We start from the raw sequence: 13,927 nt of genomic DNA, 5'->3' as shown, positions 1-13,927 counted from the left end.
ATTTCTAGACAGAGGGAGTAATTGTTCAAAATCCTACATATGTCAGATCAATGCCCAGAGGATTCCATTTGGCCTAGACTTAGGGTGTCAGATGAGACTCATGAGTGGGCAGGTGAGCAGGTCTTGTAATCTCTATGAAGAATCTTTATCTTTTTTGGGGAAGGCACACCCATTTGATGCTCAGGGGTTACTCCTGGCTAAGCGCTCAGAAATTGCCCCTGGCTTGGGGGGGACCATACGGGACGCCGGGGGATCGAACCGCAGTTGGGATCTTTCCTTGGCTAGTGCTTGCAAGGCAGACACCTTACCTCTAGCGCCACCTCGCAGGCCCTCTGTGAAGAATCTTATCCCTAAGACAAGAGGGAACCCCTGAAAATTTGCAGCAGAGCAGGGACCTGTCAGATTGTTGCATGGTGAAGCTGACTTTTGCTGCAGGAGGAGTGGGGCTAGCAAAAGGCTGGAGCCATAGCTCAGCGGGTAGGGCATTGCCTTGCATGAGGCTGACCCAGGTTCCATCCCAGGCATCCTATATGATCCTCCATGCACTGCCAGAAGTGATTTCTGAGCGCAGAGCCAAGAGTATCCTGAGCATCGCCAGGTGTGGCCCCCCACACACAAATAAAAGACAGAGATCTCTAAAGAACACAGAACAAAAGACCACCACAAAACAAAAACAATAAAAACAAGTGACAAGCAGAAAAAGGACATCTACCACACTTCACCACATCCTGATTGCCAAATTCTGTTGCCACTGAGGGGAAAAAGGTGTCTGCCCATTAGTGAAGTTTTTGGGTTTGCTTTGTTTGAGGGCCACACCCAAGGATGCTCAGGGATATTCCTGACTCAGTGGTCACTTCTTTTTTTTTTTTTGGGCAAACAGCTATGCATTGTCTTAAGGACATATTTAGATCTCTTGTATCCTAGTCCTGTCCAATATATTTTTAGCTTTTTGTTTTGTTTTGTTTTGTTTTGTTTTTTGGTTTTTGGGCTCAGTGGTCACTTCTGACAACACTCGGGGACCATGCAGTGCTGGGGATCAAACATGGGAAGCCTATTGAGTGAGTTTGCCAGCCTAGTTGAGGTGTTTGATTTGGTTTTTAATTATGGGGAGGCAATGATTATGTGAACTCTGGAAATTCTCAGTGTACCCTGACCATTTGATTGATAAATTGAAGCCAGCAGGTCCCATACCCACAAACTGCCTATACATATGGGGTCTTCCTGCCTCATTTTCTTCTGGTCCCGGTTACTTGTGCGCCCATAATGAACCCTTTCTCCTCACGCGCACCACTATACCTATCCTTGATCTATAGCTGGAGGTTTCTCCCCCTGTTTCTCTCTCCAAGCTCCAGCCAGATTCTCCCCAGCCCCAAGATTAGACTCCTGCCTGCCTTCTCCCTCACATCAACTCCACCGTCTGTCTTCCCGCTGGCTGTTCAAATCAGTTCACTTCCCTGCAGAGCAACTGGAGTGATTGAAGACACAAAGTCCATCACTTCCCTTCCCTGTTTCAAGCCCTTCAAAGGCTCTCAGGGCGCTTGAAGTGGAAACCACAGTTGTTCCCATGATCTGGACTGCGTACACTAGTCCATGGCTCTCTTCCCAGGTCCTCTCCTGTGACCCTGAACCAGACATGGTGTCTCCACATCTTCGGTCAGATTTGATTCAATTTTCTTTTTTTTCCTTTTTCTTTTCTATTTTCTTTCTTTTTTTGGTTTTGGGCCACAGCCAGCTGTGCTCAAGGGTTTATTCCTGGCTTAGGGATCATTTCTGGCAGACTCAGGGGACCATATAGAATGCCAGGGATGGGGCTGAAATGGTGGCGCATGGTGTACGGCGTCTGCCTTGCGCATGCTAGCTTAGGATGGACCATGGTTCGATTCCCCGGCATCCGATATGGTCCCCCAAGCCAGGAGCGATTTCTGAACGCATAGCCAGAAGTAACCCCTGAGCATCTCTGGGTGTGTCCCCCCCCCAAAAAAAAAAAGAATGCCAGGGATTAGACTCGAATCGGCTTGTGCAAAGCAAGCACCTTCTCTGCTGTGCTACCACTCTGACCCCAAACAGGATTCATCTTGGGGACCTGGAGCAATTGTAAGCAAGTACAGGGCTTGCCTTGCATGTGGTCCACCTGGGCTTGATATCTGGTATACAAATCATCCCCAAAACCCTGACAGGAAAGATTCTTGAACACAGCGACAGGAGTAAAGTCTGGGCACCCAAAAAAAAAAAAAAAAAACCAACCAAATAATCAGGGTTCAGCTTTGCCTCTTGAAGTTGTAATAAGCATGAACTAAAATGGAATAAAGTGGTATCTGTAAAGTGACAGAAATCTAGTTTTCAATTCATGTTAGTAATGATTAACTGAATAATTATTAAGTAATAATGCTTCTTCTTGGCCAGGTTCAACCTCCCATTTCATACAGAGCTCAAGTGGCATGAGGAAGCTAATGTGTGTGTTTGGGGGGGCATGTTGGGATGGGGGTGTTTACACACACCCTGCTCACTCAGGCAGGCCCAGTCATTAGGTCAGGACCCTGTGAAATTCTCACACTGCATCTGAACTTTTCATTCATAACACTCATCCTATTTTGTGGTCTAGATCTGAGGGTTGATGTAATAAAGGATGGTTAACCCTACCACCAGACAGTAAGGTCCAAGAAACTAGAAAAATGGCTTTTTCCTCATTGGCCAATGCCTTCAGCCCAAGCCCACCTCCCAGTTCAGCACCTGCCACATAAACCAGGGAGTTCTGAATGAATGTTGGAGCAATGGGCATGCCAGGAAGCAGAACCAACAAGTTCAGATGTTTCCAGAAGGGGACCATAGAGATAATCCAGGGGGTAAGGCTTTTGTCTACCATTGCCTTGCTGCTTACCCGTTATTCCAGTCCCACACCAAGCACTAAAGGAGTAACCTCGGAGCACCACATGGGTGTGGCCAAAAATAAACAAACCAACAGTCCTGGAGAAGATGCAAGATCGGAAAGATGAAGGCAATTCGTGCAGGAGGGTCTGGATTTCTCGCTTATCTTTTCAGCTGGAGCTGTTTGAAGGCTCTAAAGGGGAAGCAGGGCTCAACAGACGTGAGTGCCATGAGGCCGTGGGAGGGGATGGCACTTCAGAATCTGTCCCAGCAGGAGGGACACCTCTCCCCTCTTCCCCCAGGCGCTGGAGCCAGATCTGAGGCTTCATCTGCTCTGGTAGATTGCTCGCAGGAAGTGCTACCCAGAGCTTGCTACCATCTCGGGTTACGTAAGCAGAAGATCTGGATTCTCCAAACAACTCTTGCGCATAGCAGCGTGTGGACATCATCCCATTCACTTTTGCAACTCAAGTGAAAAGGAAGCAGACGGTCTTTCTTCAGCGTGGAGTGTTCTGACGCACCAGAGAGCTAAATAACTAGTTTCCAAAGCAACTCAGGGCAGGGCTGAGTCGAGCTTTGTGCGTTCTCTGTGCTGTGCCTGTGCCCACCCAATGGGGAAAAGAAGGTTCCGCTCAACAGATCATGGCTGGCCTGGCTGCATGCTGGAGTCTGGGAAGGGCCCTGGGCCCTGGGCCAGCATTTTAGCTGCATTTCACTCACTCATTTGATCTTCATGACCTGACATCACTTCACATGTGGGGAAACAGAAACCCGGGGAAGTTAAGTCATAGAATCCCAGGGAAATTAAGTCCAAGGTCAACGGCTACTAGGTGAGGGAAACTGCACTTTAAGCCCAAGGTAGCGTCTTGAACAACGTTGCTGCTTGTGGCTTCTCTGGCAGAGGGAGAGAAGAGATGAGGAATCAGGAGAGAGATTTGGTTGACTTCAGCGCAAACTTGGACCTTCACTTAGGGATCTGCAGCTCATGTGCTCATAGTTATCTTACAAGACTTTTCGGAGATTTAGATCATACTGAAAATAAAAACTACTTGACCAAAGTTTTGTTTGTTTGTTTGTTTGTTTTATAGGCAATGTTGTTTTTCTCTGCTTTGGGACCACACTGAGCAGGGATTACTCCTGGCTCTGCACTCAGGAATCACTCTTGATGGTGCTCATGGAAACCATAAAAGATGAATGACAGAGAGTGAACCTAAGGTTGGCCGTATGCAAGGCAAGTACTTTACTTGCTGTATTGCCTCTTCAGCCTACATAAATATATACATATATACACATATATGTTACATATATATGTATATTACATGTATGTATATATGTTTTGGTTTGTTTTGTTTTGGGGGACCACACTCAGCAGTGCTCAGTGCTCAGGAGTTATTCCTGGCTCTGCACTCAGAAGTTACTCCTGGCAGGCTTAGGGGACCCTATGTGATGCTGGGATTTGAACCACCATCTGTCCTGGGTCGACTGTGTGTGTGCAAGGCAAATGCCGTCCCCGATGTGCTATGGCTCATCTAAAACATTGGTCGGATGCCACGAAGTATGTGTCTGTGCCTTAATAGTATGAGTGTTACAGGCCAAAGCCTCTTCCATCCTTATTAAGGGGAGTGCCAACCTTCTCTCCTTTCATAAAACACATAGCCTCTATATTATTAATCTTATGTTAATCCTAAAACCCAAGATCCTTGTTTTCTAATTGTATCATAATTTCATAGGCTATGGTGGAGACCCAGCATTGGGTTTCCAAACAAGGCCGGTGGCAGTTGGTTGGGGCTTCTGGTTGCCTGGCAACTCTGCTGATTCTTGTTCCTTTTGCTTTAATCTCCCTGAGCATCTCCTTGATGACAAAAGCACGCTTTTGGGTAGGCCCTCGTGGCCGACCCCATTGCCAGAGGATATGGCTTTAAAAACCAGTCAGAAATGGTCTGACTTACAGCACACTATGGGATGCACCTTAGAAGACAGAGTTCCAATATAGAGAACTCAAGGTCACCTCGCAGAGCACCTGGCTGAGCCCTTGCCACCTCTCCGGTCCATTTTACAGATTCGGCACGCTGAGGCCTGGGATATAAAGATGATAAGCTATGTTAGGATTGGTAGCAGGACTTTTCATTTTTAGCTTAGAAATGTTTTCAGGAAAGGATGGACACAAATAATTTCACCTTGCCTACATTCTTTTCCTTTTTGGGCTACGCTGGCAGGGCTCACTCCTGGCTCTGTGCTCAGGAATCACTCCTGGAGGTGCCAGGGATCAAACCCAGGTTGACCATATGAAAGGCAACTGCCCTACCCACTGTACTATCTGGCTGGTCCTGACCTTGCCGACATTCTATCTGGAAAGCACTCCAACTCTGCCTGGTATCTATGTGTTTCCATATGCCTAGCCTTTCCAGAAAGGTGCAAAAACCCAGAGCTCCATAGAACCCCATACTTCCCACAAAGGCCCAGCTTCCCCCAGCTCCTCCAGGGGTCAGAGGTCATCTCAGGTCCAAGCGGACAGACACAGCCGGACCCACAATTCAAGGACCTCTCAGCGCACTGAATCTCCAGTGCCCATCCCCTCTGGCTCACGTGAGCCTCCTTTCCGAGCCTGGCAGAACAGAACTTTCCTCCCAGAGCTGGCAGGGGTGGGGGCGGGGCCGTCACGTGCCATGATGCACTTTTTAGCACCCACCCAGCACACTAACTTTAGTTGTTCTTTGGGGGGGCGGCGGCGGCGGCGGTGGGGTCCTTCTCTGCTCGCCCGAGAGAGCGCCTTTAGCCCAAGTGCAGATGGTGGGCGATACGGCATGGGAGGGCTCAGACCCCCTCGGGCCTGGAAGGCACCAAGGAGACAGGCAGTGGGGAGCTAGCTAGCTAGCTAGCTAACGGTGCCAGGCCTCGACGAAATGCCCCTCCCCACCCCCTCTCCCCCTGAAGACAGTGAGTAGGCTGAATTCTCCGGGTTGATAAATGAGAGGCGCCGATCAGGAGCTGCGCGGAGCTGCGGGAGGAACTCGCGTCCCAGCCCCAGCAAGTCCGCCGCGAGCCGGCCGAGCGCGCCCCGCGAGTGCCCGTGCCATGGAGCCCCTCTGGGACCCGCAACCGGCCTCGCAGCCCGGCGCAGGACGCGGGCGAGCCGGGCTGCGCGCAGGGGGACATGCTTGAAGGGACATGGGCTGGAGGTGCCGGGCCGGGAGGAGCTGACCAGGCGAACCGAGGCCGAGCGCGGGGTGCCCCCGGGGGCGGTGAGTGCCAAGACCCACAGAGGGGTGACGGCCACGGAGAGCGGACAGACGGACAGACGGGGTGCGTGTCCCGGGGGTGCCCGGAGCCTGGAGGCGCAGTGTGGGGGAGAGCGGGCACCCCGGGGAAGGGGATGCATGGATGGATGCGTGGATGGATGGACGCATGGACGGATGGGAGCTGCTGCGCTCGCTCGCCCCGGGGCAGGTGGGCGACCCCGGCCGGATTTCGGGGGGTGGGGTGGGATGACCCCACGGGGCGGCGGTTGCCATGGCGCCTGCTGGGGAGGAGAGGGGGTGCCCGCCCGGGGGCCCCGCCCCGAGCCCTGCGGGGCCGCGGGGCTCCAGATGGTCCCGGGCCTCCCGCGGGAGCCAGCCGGCGGCCTTGCGGCAGGGGGCGGCTATTGTCCTCCCGCCGCCGCCGCCGCCACCGCCGCGCCGCAGTCCCGCCGCTCGCGCCCGCGCGCCGCCACCGCCGGCCCCGCGCGCCCCCCGCGCCGCTCGCGCCCCGTGACAGCGCCCGCCCCGCGCCCCGCGCCCCGCGTCCCGCCGCCGCGCCGCCCGCAACCGCCCCTCGCGGCCGGGCTGCGGGCGCGGCGCGGCCCCAACCGGTGCGCTCCCGGCCGGCGCTCGCTTGCTCGCTCGCTCGCTCGCTCGGCGCGCAGGTAGGTGCGGTGCGGGGCCGGGCCGGGCCGGGTAGGGTAGGGCCGGGGCCCGCTTTGTCCGGGCCGGCGGGCGGCGCGCTTTGTGCGGCCGCGTGCGGGCGGCGGGGCGGGGGCGTTGGGGTGCCCACCCCCCGTGTTCGGGATCTGGGGATCCGGGGGGCGTGGGGGGCGCGGGGGCCGAGGGTTCGGGCCGACCCCCACGCACTCGCGGGGACCTGGTGGCGGTGCGGGCCGCGGGGGCTCGGGGAAGAGTCCGGCCGAGAGTTGGGGTCGAGCGGCCGGCGAGCGAGCGTGCACGGGGGTCCCCCCGGTGGCCGCGTCCGGCGGGTGGCGTTTTTGGGTGACAGCGCGCGAGGCTCGTGTCGCCGCCGCTGCAAAGGGGCCGGCCGGCCAGCCGGCTGGCCAGAGGCGCCGGGCCAGGTGCTGCGGTCGCGCGTCGGCTAGCTGGAGCTTGCAGGGGGCTTCCCTGTCCAGCCCAGCCCAGCCGAACCGAACCGAACCGAGCCGAGCCGAGCCGGATCATTGGGTGCACCCTCAGCCTCCTTTCTGCTCCCCCGCTGTGCACAAGAAGCGAACTCGCTCCTCTCGCCTGTCGGCCACACTGGCGAAGGGGAGACAGAGTCTGGGTAGTCTGATTCTTCGTGAAGTGCTGGGGCCCCAAAAGGGCTTCGTGGGGTGGGGGTGCAAGGGACCCCCCGTGGAGTGTTCCAGCAAGTCCAGCCCAAGCCTGGCCTCAGGGAAGCGGGCGCTCTGGCTCGGCACCCTCCTGGAGATAGATCCCTGGCATGATGGCATGCCCGCCTGGGCTGCAGGCTCGCCCCTGTCCTAACCTGCTTTAAAGCGTGTTGCCTCGGCTTTATAGTTGCTTCTAGGCGGCTCTTCTCCCCCACCACATACTTTGGGGTGCAGCCACAATTTCCGGCGCTGGGGAGCTAGCTTGTCTGTCTGGTCAGGCACGGGCAGGGCATCCCACAAACCAGTTTTTTTTTCCTTCGGAGCAGCTGTGTCTTTAGCTTCTTCTAGAACAGCTGGAGCAACCCCTTGGTACCTGCCCTGGAGGAGCAGGGTCTGGAAGAAGCTCTAAAGGGGGGAGCTTACATTTGCTCCTTGGAGATGGTTGTAATGCACAGACTTGGGGGAGCAAAAGGAAGGGAATGGAAAGAAGTGGGAAGCAAGGCTGCCAGGGGGGGGGCTTCCAGAGAAGAGACAAATGTGCACCCCCCACTCTTCAGGTCCCGTCCCAAATTCCTCACAGCAGGGTGCGAGTGGGACTTGGAGCAGGCGGCCGAGTTCCTCTGATTGCTTTTTCCTGTGATTTCTCTTCCCGTCTCCACACTCTCAGAGTCCAGGAAGACTTTCTCTGGGCCCCAGTCCCCCCCTCCTCATCTATTATTCATCTCCTGTCATTTGCTCGGGTCCTGCTGCCTCCCCAGAGCGCCTCCCTCGCCAGATCCTCCTTCCGAGCATCTGTGCGCCGCCTGCGTTGTCGTCTTCGTCGTCGTTGTCATCGGGCTGCCCTGGCGGCTCCTTAGAGCGGGTCCCACTCCCAGCTCCCTTTCCGTTCGCCTACCCGGAAGCTTCTGGCTGCTCCTGGGGCTCTGGAGGGTTTCTTTCCTTTCGGAGGCAAAGTTCTAGTTGAGTTTTAGCCTGGAACAGGGAGTGGGCAGATGCCAAAGCCGACCTCCTGCTCCCCCCTCCCACCCCAGAAACTTTGGCTCTTCTTGGATGTTCCAACTTGTTCCTGAGCCACATGATTATTCTCCAACCTCAAGGATGGTGCCCTGAGCCCAGGGCAAGTGTGTGTGTGTGTGTGTGTGTGTGTGTGTGTGTGGGTGTGGGTGTGGGTGTGTGTGTAAAACAGGCTAGAAATGCAGATTCTCAGGCCTGGGGCAGGGCCCAGTGACCTGAGTTGTACTAGCCCTGTTGGTAAACATGATGTAGGAAGGTTTGGGAATCCCAATGCTTTGCTTTGTTTTTATTGATTTGTTTAGGGGTCACACCCGCTGTGCTTAGGGGATGATCCCAGGCAGGAGACTATATATGGTGTTGGGTTGAATGGAATCTAGTCAACCCAGTCAATGCAAGTGCCTGACCTGCCATATTGTATCATTTGAACCTTGATGCTGAACTTTGAGGCATACCCAGTCTCCCCTGGACTCCAGCTGAGGAACTTCTTCTCCCATTCCCTTCCCTATTTATTTACTTACTTTAAAACTATGACATGGACCTGGAGAGATAGCACAGCGGCATTTGCCTTGCAAGCAGCCGATGCAGGACCAAAGGTGGTTGGTTCGAATCTCGGTGTCCCATATGGTCCCCCGTGCCTGCCAGGAGCTATTTCTGAGCAGACAGCTAGGAGTAATCCCTGAGCACTGCCGGTGTGGCCCAAAAACCAAAAAACAAACAAACAAACAAACAAACAAAAAAAAACTATGACAGAATCCTGGGCCTCAGACATGCAAAGCGAGTGCTCTAACCCAGAACCACATCCCTGGCCCTTTTCCAGTCCATTTACATTCTTCCCTTACTTTTTCCTGAGCCGTCAGAAAGACATGAGTTCATTGCAGGATATAAAGTGGTTTGGGCCTGAGCAATAATAGTCCAGTGAGTAGGGTGCTTGCCTTGCATGCAGCTGCATGCAGCCAACCTGTGTGGGATCCCCAGCATCCTAGGTCCCCCAGAACAGCCAGGAGTAATTCTTCTTTTTTAAAAAAGAAATGAATTCTCAGGCCCGGAGAGATAGCACAGCGGCGTTTGCCTTGCAAGCAGCCGATCCAGGACCAAAGGTGGTTGGTTCGAATCCCGGTGTCCCATATGGTCCCCCGTGCCTGCCAGGAGCTATTTCTGAGCAGACAGCCAGGAGTAACCCCTGAGCAACACTGGGTGTGGCCCAAACCCCCCCCCAAAAAAAAGAAATGAATTCTTTAACTGAATCACTGTGAGATACACTGATATCAAGTTGTTCATGATTGAGTTTCAGTCATATAATATCTTTATTTATTTATTTATTTTTGATTTTTGGGTCACACCCGGCAATGCTCAGGGGTTCCTCCTGGCTCTACGCTCAGAAATTGCTCCTGGCAGGCTCAAGTGACCATATGGGATGCCAGGATTCGAACCACTGTCCTTCTGCATGCAAGGCAAATGCCCCACCTCCATGCTATCTCTCCGGCCCCCACATATAATGTCTTAATGTCTTCACCAGGGCACATTTCCCAACATCAATGTCCCTAATTTCCCTCAGGCTTTCTTCTACCTGCCCTCTCCCCTGCCTTCCTCTGTGGCAGAGATATCTCTCTCTCTCTCTCTCTCTCTCTCTCTCTCTCTCTCTCTCTCTCTCTCTCTCTCTCTCTCTCTCTCTCTCTCTCTCTCTCTCTTTCATTTTTGAGTATCACTGGTTATGGCCCCACTCCCTAAAAAATACTTCTAGTCCATCTAGTTCAGGCCAAAGGGATAGCCCAGTGGCTAAGGTGTCGGGTTCAATCCCCAGAACCCTGTATGGTCCTCTGAGTCAGCCAAGAGTGATCCCTAAACACAGAGCACTGCTGGCCACTACTGAGTATGGCCAAAACCCCACCCAACTCGTCCCTTGCCTGGAGATCTCTGTATTTGAAACCAGAGGTCCAGGTTCAAAAGGCCCATGCCTGAGTGTGCCTGTGTGTGAACAGGAGCCGCAGTGCCTCATCCGGAGAGACACTATCAACGCAGCTCGCTGAAGAGCTGGGGAGCTCTGACGGAGAATAGCAGCTCTCTGTGAGGGCGGTAAGAATTCATCAGGAGCCGGATGTGGCAGGAGGAGGAGTTGGGGTACAAGACAGCCTCGAGCCCGGGGGGTAGGAGCTCTAGCTGTACACACCAATTAAAGGGAGGAACAGGGGAAAGAAGGGGGAGCAATGTAGCTGCTCTCAAGGGCCACCCCTGGGCTGAGCAAGCAGTCACCAGCCGGGCTCGGTTGGTCGGCAGAGAAGTGAGAAGCCAGCAAGCTCCAAGCCTGCAGCCTGCAGCGGTTGGCTTGGCTCTGGCAGGAGGGAGCAGAGTCAGCTTCTGGGCCCAGCTAGAGGTCAGCAGCCAGCAGCCGAGAAGGTGCTGGGGACGCTGTAATCAGGATTAGCTGCCCAGTAGCCAGAATTCAGGAACCACTGGGGAGAATCGGCTGACACATCCCCCGGAGGGAGAGAGGGAGAGTAAAGGAGAGGAACAGGGAGAGGGAGGGAGAGAAGGCGAGGGGGAGGGCGGGAGATGGGGTTACTGAGACCATGTGATCTTAAAGACCCAGAACAGAGATGAGACAGGGATCAGTCAGAACAGAGACACCGAGTGGGGAATGATGCGGAAACCCCAGGAAAAACGACAGCGACCTGAGATGGAGAGAGAATGCCCAAAAGGTCCTGGCAGCTGGGCCAGAGCAATATCACAATGGGGAGAGCGTTTGCCTTGCACATGGCTGACCCAGGTTCTATCCCCATCATCCCATATGGTCGCCAAGCACTGCCAGGAGTGATTCCTGAGCGCACTGCCAAGAGTAACATCTGAGCACTGCTGGGTGTGGCCTAACAAACAAACAAACAACAACAACAACAAAAGGTCCAGGGCTGTGGAGCCCAAAAGCAAAACCTCAGAGGCAGAGATGGAACCCCAGAGCACTCCGGAAGCCCCTAGTCTCTGGTCAGTGGGAATTGGCCCTGGGTGTGGGTTGAATGTCTTCTGAGTCTGTTCCTCATCTTTGCGCCCACCGCTGCCCAAGCAGCTCACAAAGCAAATAGGGCGGCTCCAGGTGGGTCTATCTGGTGTGCATTTTTATTTGGGAGATGATGAGGCGATCCCGGTTCCGTGCTCTCTACTCAGATCATAGGGTTCTACCCAGTCTCTGTGCTGCACCATCTGGGTGTGTGTGTAGGGGATGGATCCTGTGCCCCAGGCCCTGCAAGATCCAAAGTGAGAAAAACAAATCGGAGCACCTTAGTGAAGTCCAAATCATATTTTGTGCTACTTGCAGTGGCCCCAGACCATTTACTACTTTCAGTTTCAACTTTTCTTAGAGCACAAAAACCCCAGAATAGGGGTTTGGAAACCTTGAAGGGTTTTGGAATCAGGCAAACAAAGGTTCGAGATAAAGCTGGAAAGGAGGCAGAAGGACCAGGTGGGGTCTGGAGAGACGCAGAAAGCCTCGACCTGAGGCCAGAGAGATGGCAGAGCAGTTAAGGCTCTTGCTTTGCTCCATGCAGGCTCCCCCAGTTCAAATCCACAGTATCATGTAGGGTCCCCCAAGCACCAGCAGGGGTCACTCCTGAACATAGAGCCAGGAATAGCCCCTGAGCACGGCCACCCCCCCACCCAAATAAAGGAGAGAAGACAGATGGGCTCATGGAATGCACATTTTTTATTTTTAAGAAATTATTGACCAAACAAAACAGTCTTGGGTGCTGACTGCTGTAGGCTTCTGATAATAGCAGCCGAGGGTCATGGAGCGGAAGGTCAGGCAGACAGAGGCCATTGGATTTTGGCTGGGAGGTTGGCAAGAGGGAAAAACCAGAAGTTTCCAGCTCAGAGCTAAGGGTGAACAGGGCTGCCGGATCGAGCCCACTCAGGAGCCTGGGATCTGGGCTGCTTCCTGGGATGGCCGCCAAGCACGTGTGTGTGTGTGTGTGTGTGTGTGTGTGTGTGTGTGTGTGTGTGTGTGTGTGTGTGTGTCCCTAGCTCAGGTCACACCTGCCCACGGCACTCTTTGCTCAGGGTGACTCAACTCTGCCCTAGAATTCATTTTTATATAAATATTTACAGAGTAAATTAAAAAGCCCTCTTGCCGTTGAGGGGACACCATAACGAATTTAAAAGAAGAAAGGAGTCTTAAATGGAACCAAATTCAGCTGCTTTTTCCAGTCCCAGGGAATCCAAATCCTGCGCGGGAAGCAGAGACCTGAGCAAAGGCTGTTTTTATTTTTATTTATTTTTTTTTTTTTTTGGTTTTTGGGCCACACCCTGTGACGCTCAGGGGTTACTCCTGGCTATGCGCTCAGAAGTTGCTCCTGGCTTCTTGGGGGACCATATGGGATGCCGGGGGATCGAACCGCGGTCCGTCCTAGTCTAGCGCAGGCAAGGCAGGCACCTTACCTCCAGCGCCACCGCCCGGCCCCCAAAGGCTGTTTTTAGACAATCTCTACCCAGGCAGCTTCTTCTTTGGGGAGAAAGGAGGAGTTGGTGAGCCTGGCCTTTGGGCAGGCTGAGGTCCTGCTTCTTAGAACCAGTTATAAAGAACCCAGCTTCTGCCTCTGTGGACCCGTGGGAACATATCCACCCCCCACCAGACCTTCTACTTTGCCACTTTTCTAGAACTAGAGGCTCCCCCAGATCCTAGCCTTGACCTGCCCCCACTCCCCCAGAGTTGGTGCACAGGATTAAAAGATATCTTTCTGGGACCTGAGTGACAGCACACCAGGAAGGATGTTTGCCTTGCACATGGGTTCGATCCCCGAAATCCCATATAGTTCCTGGATTCTGCCAAGGTGCGATTCCTGAATGTAGAGCCAGGAGTAACCCCTGAGTGCCACTAGATGTAACCCAAAAACCAAAAAAAAAAAATTGTTTTCTCCTAGTAAGATAGATAGTATAGTGGGTTGGGTGCTTGCCTTGCATTGAGCCCAGACCAAGATTTGAACCCTGGAATTTTATAGGTCCCCCCCAAATACTCTAGGAATAATTCCTGAGCACAAAACCAGGAGTAACCCCTGAGTGCCACTAGATGTAACCCAAAAACCAAAAAAAAAAAAATTGTTTTCTCCTAGTAAGATAGATAGTATAGTGGGTTGGGTGCTTGCCTTGCATTGAGCCCAGACCAAGATTTGAACCCTGGAATTTTATAGGTCCCCCCCAAATACTCTAGGAATAATTCCTGAGCACAAAACCAGGAGTAACCCCTGAACATTGATGGGTATGGCCCACAAACCAGAAAACACATAAATAATATAAATAAAAGGTCTCTGTCCTGGAAGGTCTGGGTACATGAATAAGACATTCAGAATTGGGGGTTCTGGTGAAGCAACAGCCCCAGCCCCCTTCCAGTTTCTTGTGTGGTGGCTGGAAGCCGAAATAGCCCCAGAGAACTTTGGACGGTGGAGGTGGTTTTGCTTTTAAGCCCTTGCAGCTAATCTCGAGGCTGCT

The 13,927-nt window shown here is 53.5% G+C and overlaps 1 protein-coding gene and 1 non-coding gene across 4 annotated transcripts in view; one reads left to right on the top strand and one right to left on the bottom strand.

Moving 5' to 3' along the window:
* The window catches only part of SPTBN2 (spectrin beta, non-erythrocytic 2), a 243,066-nt gene that overhangs the window by 199,106 nt on the left and 30,033 nt on the right, over window positions 1–13,927 (top strand). For 2 of the 3 annotated variants that reach the window (XM_049780197.1, XM_049780194.1), the window contains exon 1: window positions 5,698–6,092. The exons of the other annotated variant lie outside the window; for it this stretch is intronic. The gene's annotated coding sequence lies outside the window, so the exon portion shown is untranslated. Of the gene's footprint in view, window positions 1–5,697; window positions 6,093–13,927 lie in introns of those variants that run through there. 3 annotated transcript variants of the gene reach the window in all.
* Window positions 4,395–4,517, bottom strand: LOC126019478 (U6atac minor spliceosomal RNA). The gene has a single exon (XR_007499165.1). It is a non-coding gene; the product is annotated as a U6atac minor spliceosomal RNA (small nuclear RNA).

This window comes from Suncus etruscus, chromosome 9 (assembly GCF_024139225.1).
Source record: "Suncus etruscus isolate mSunEtr1 chromosome 9, mSunEtr1.pri.cur, whole genome shotgun sequence".
In the NCBI taxonomy this organism is placed as follows: domain Eukaryota; kingdom Metazoa; phylum Chordata; class Mammalia; order Eulipotyphla; family Soricidae; genus Suncus; species Suncus etruscus.
The sequence above is the reverse complement of the archived record's forward strand: the minus strand, read 5'-3'. Positions and strand labels throughout refer to the sequence as shown.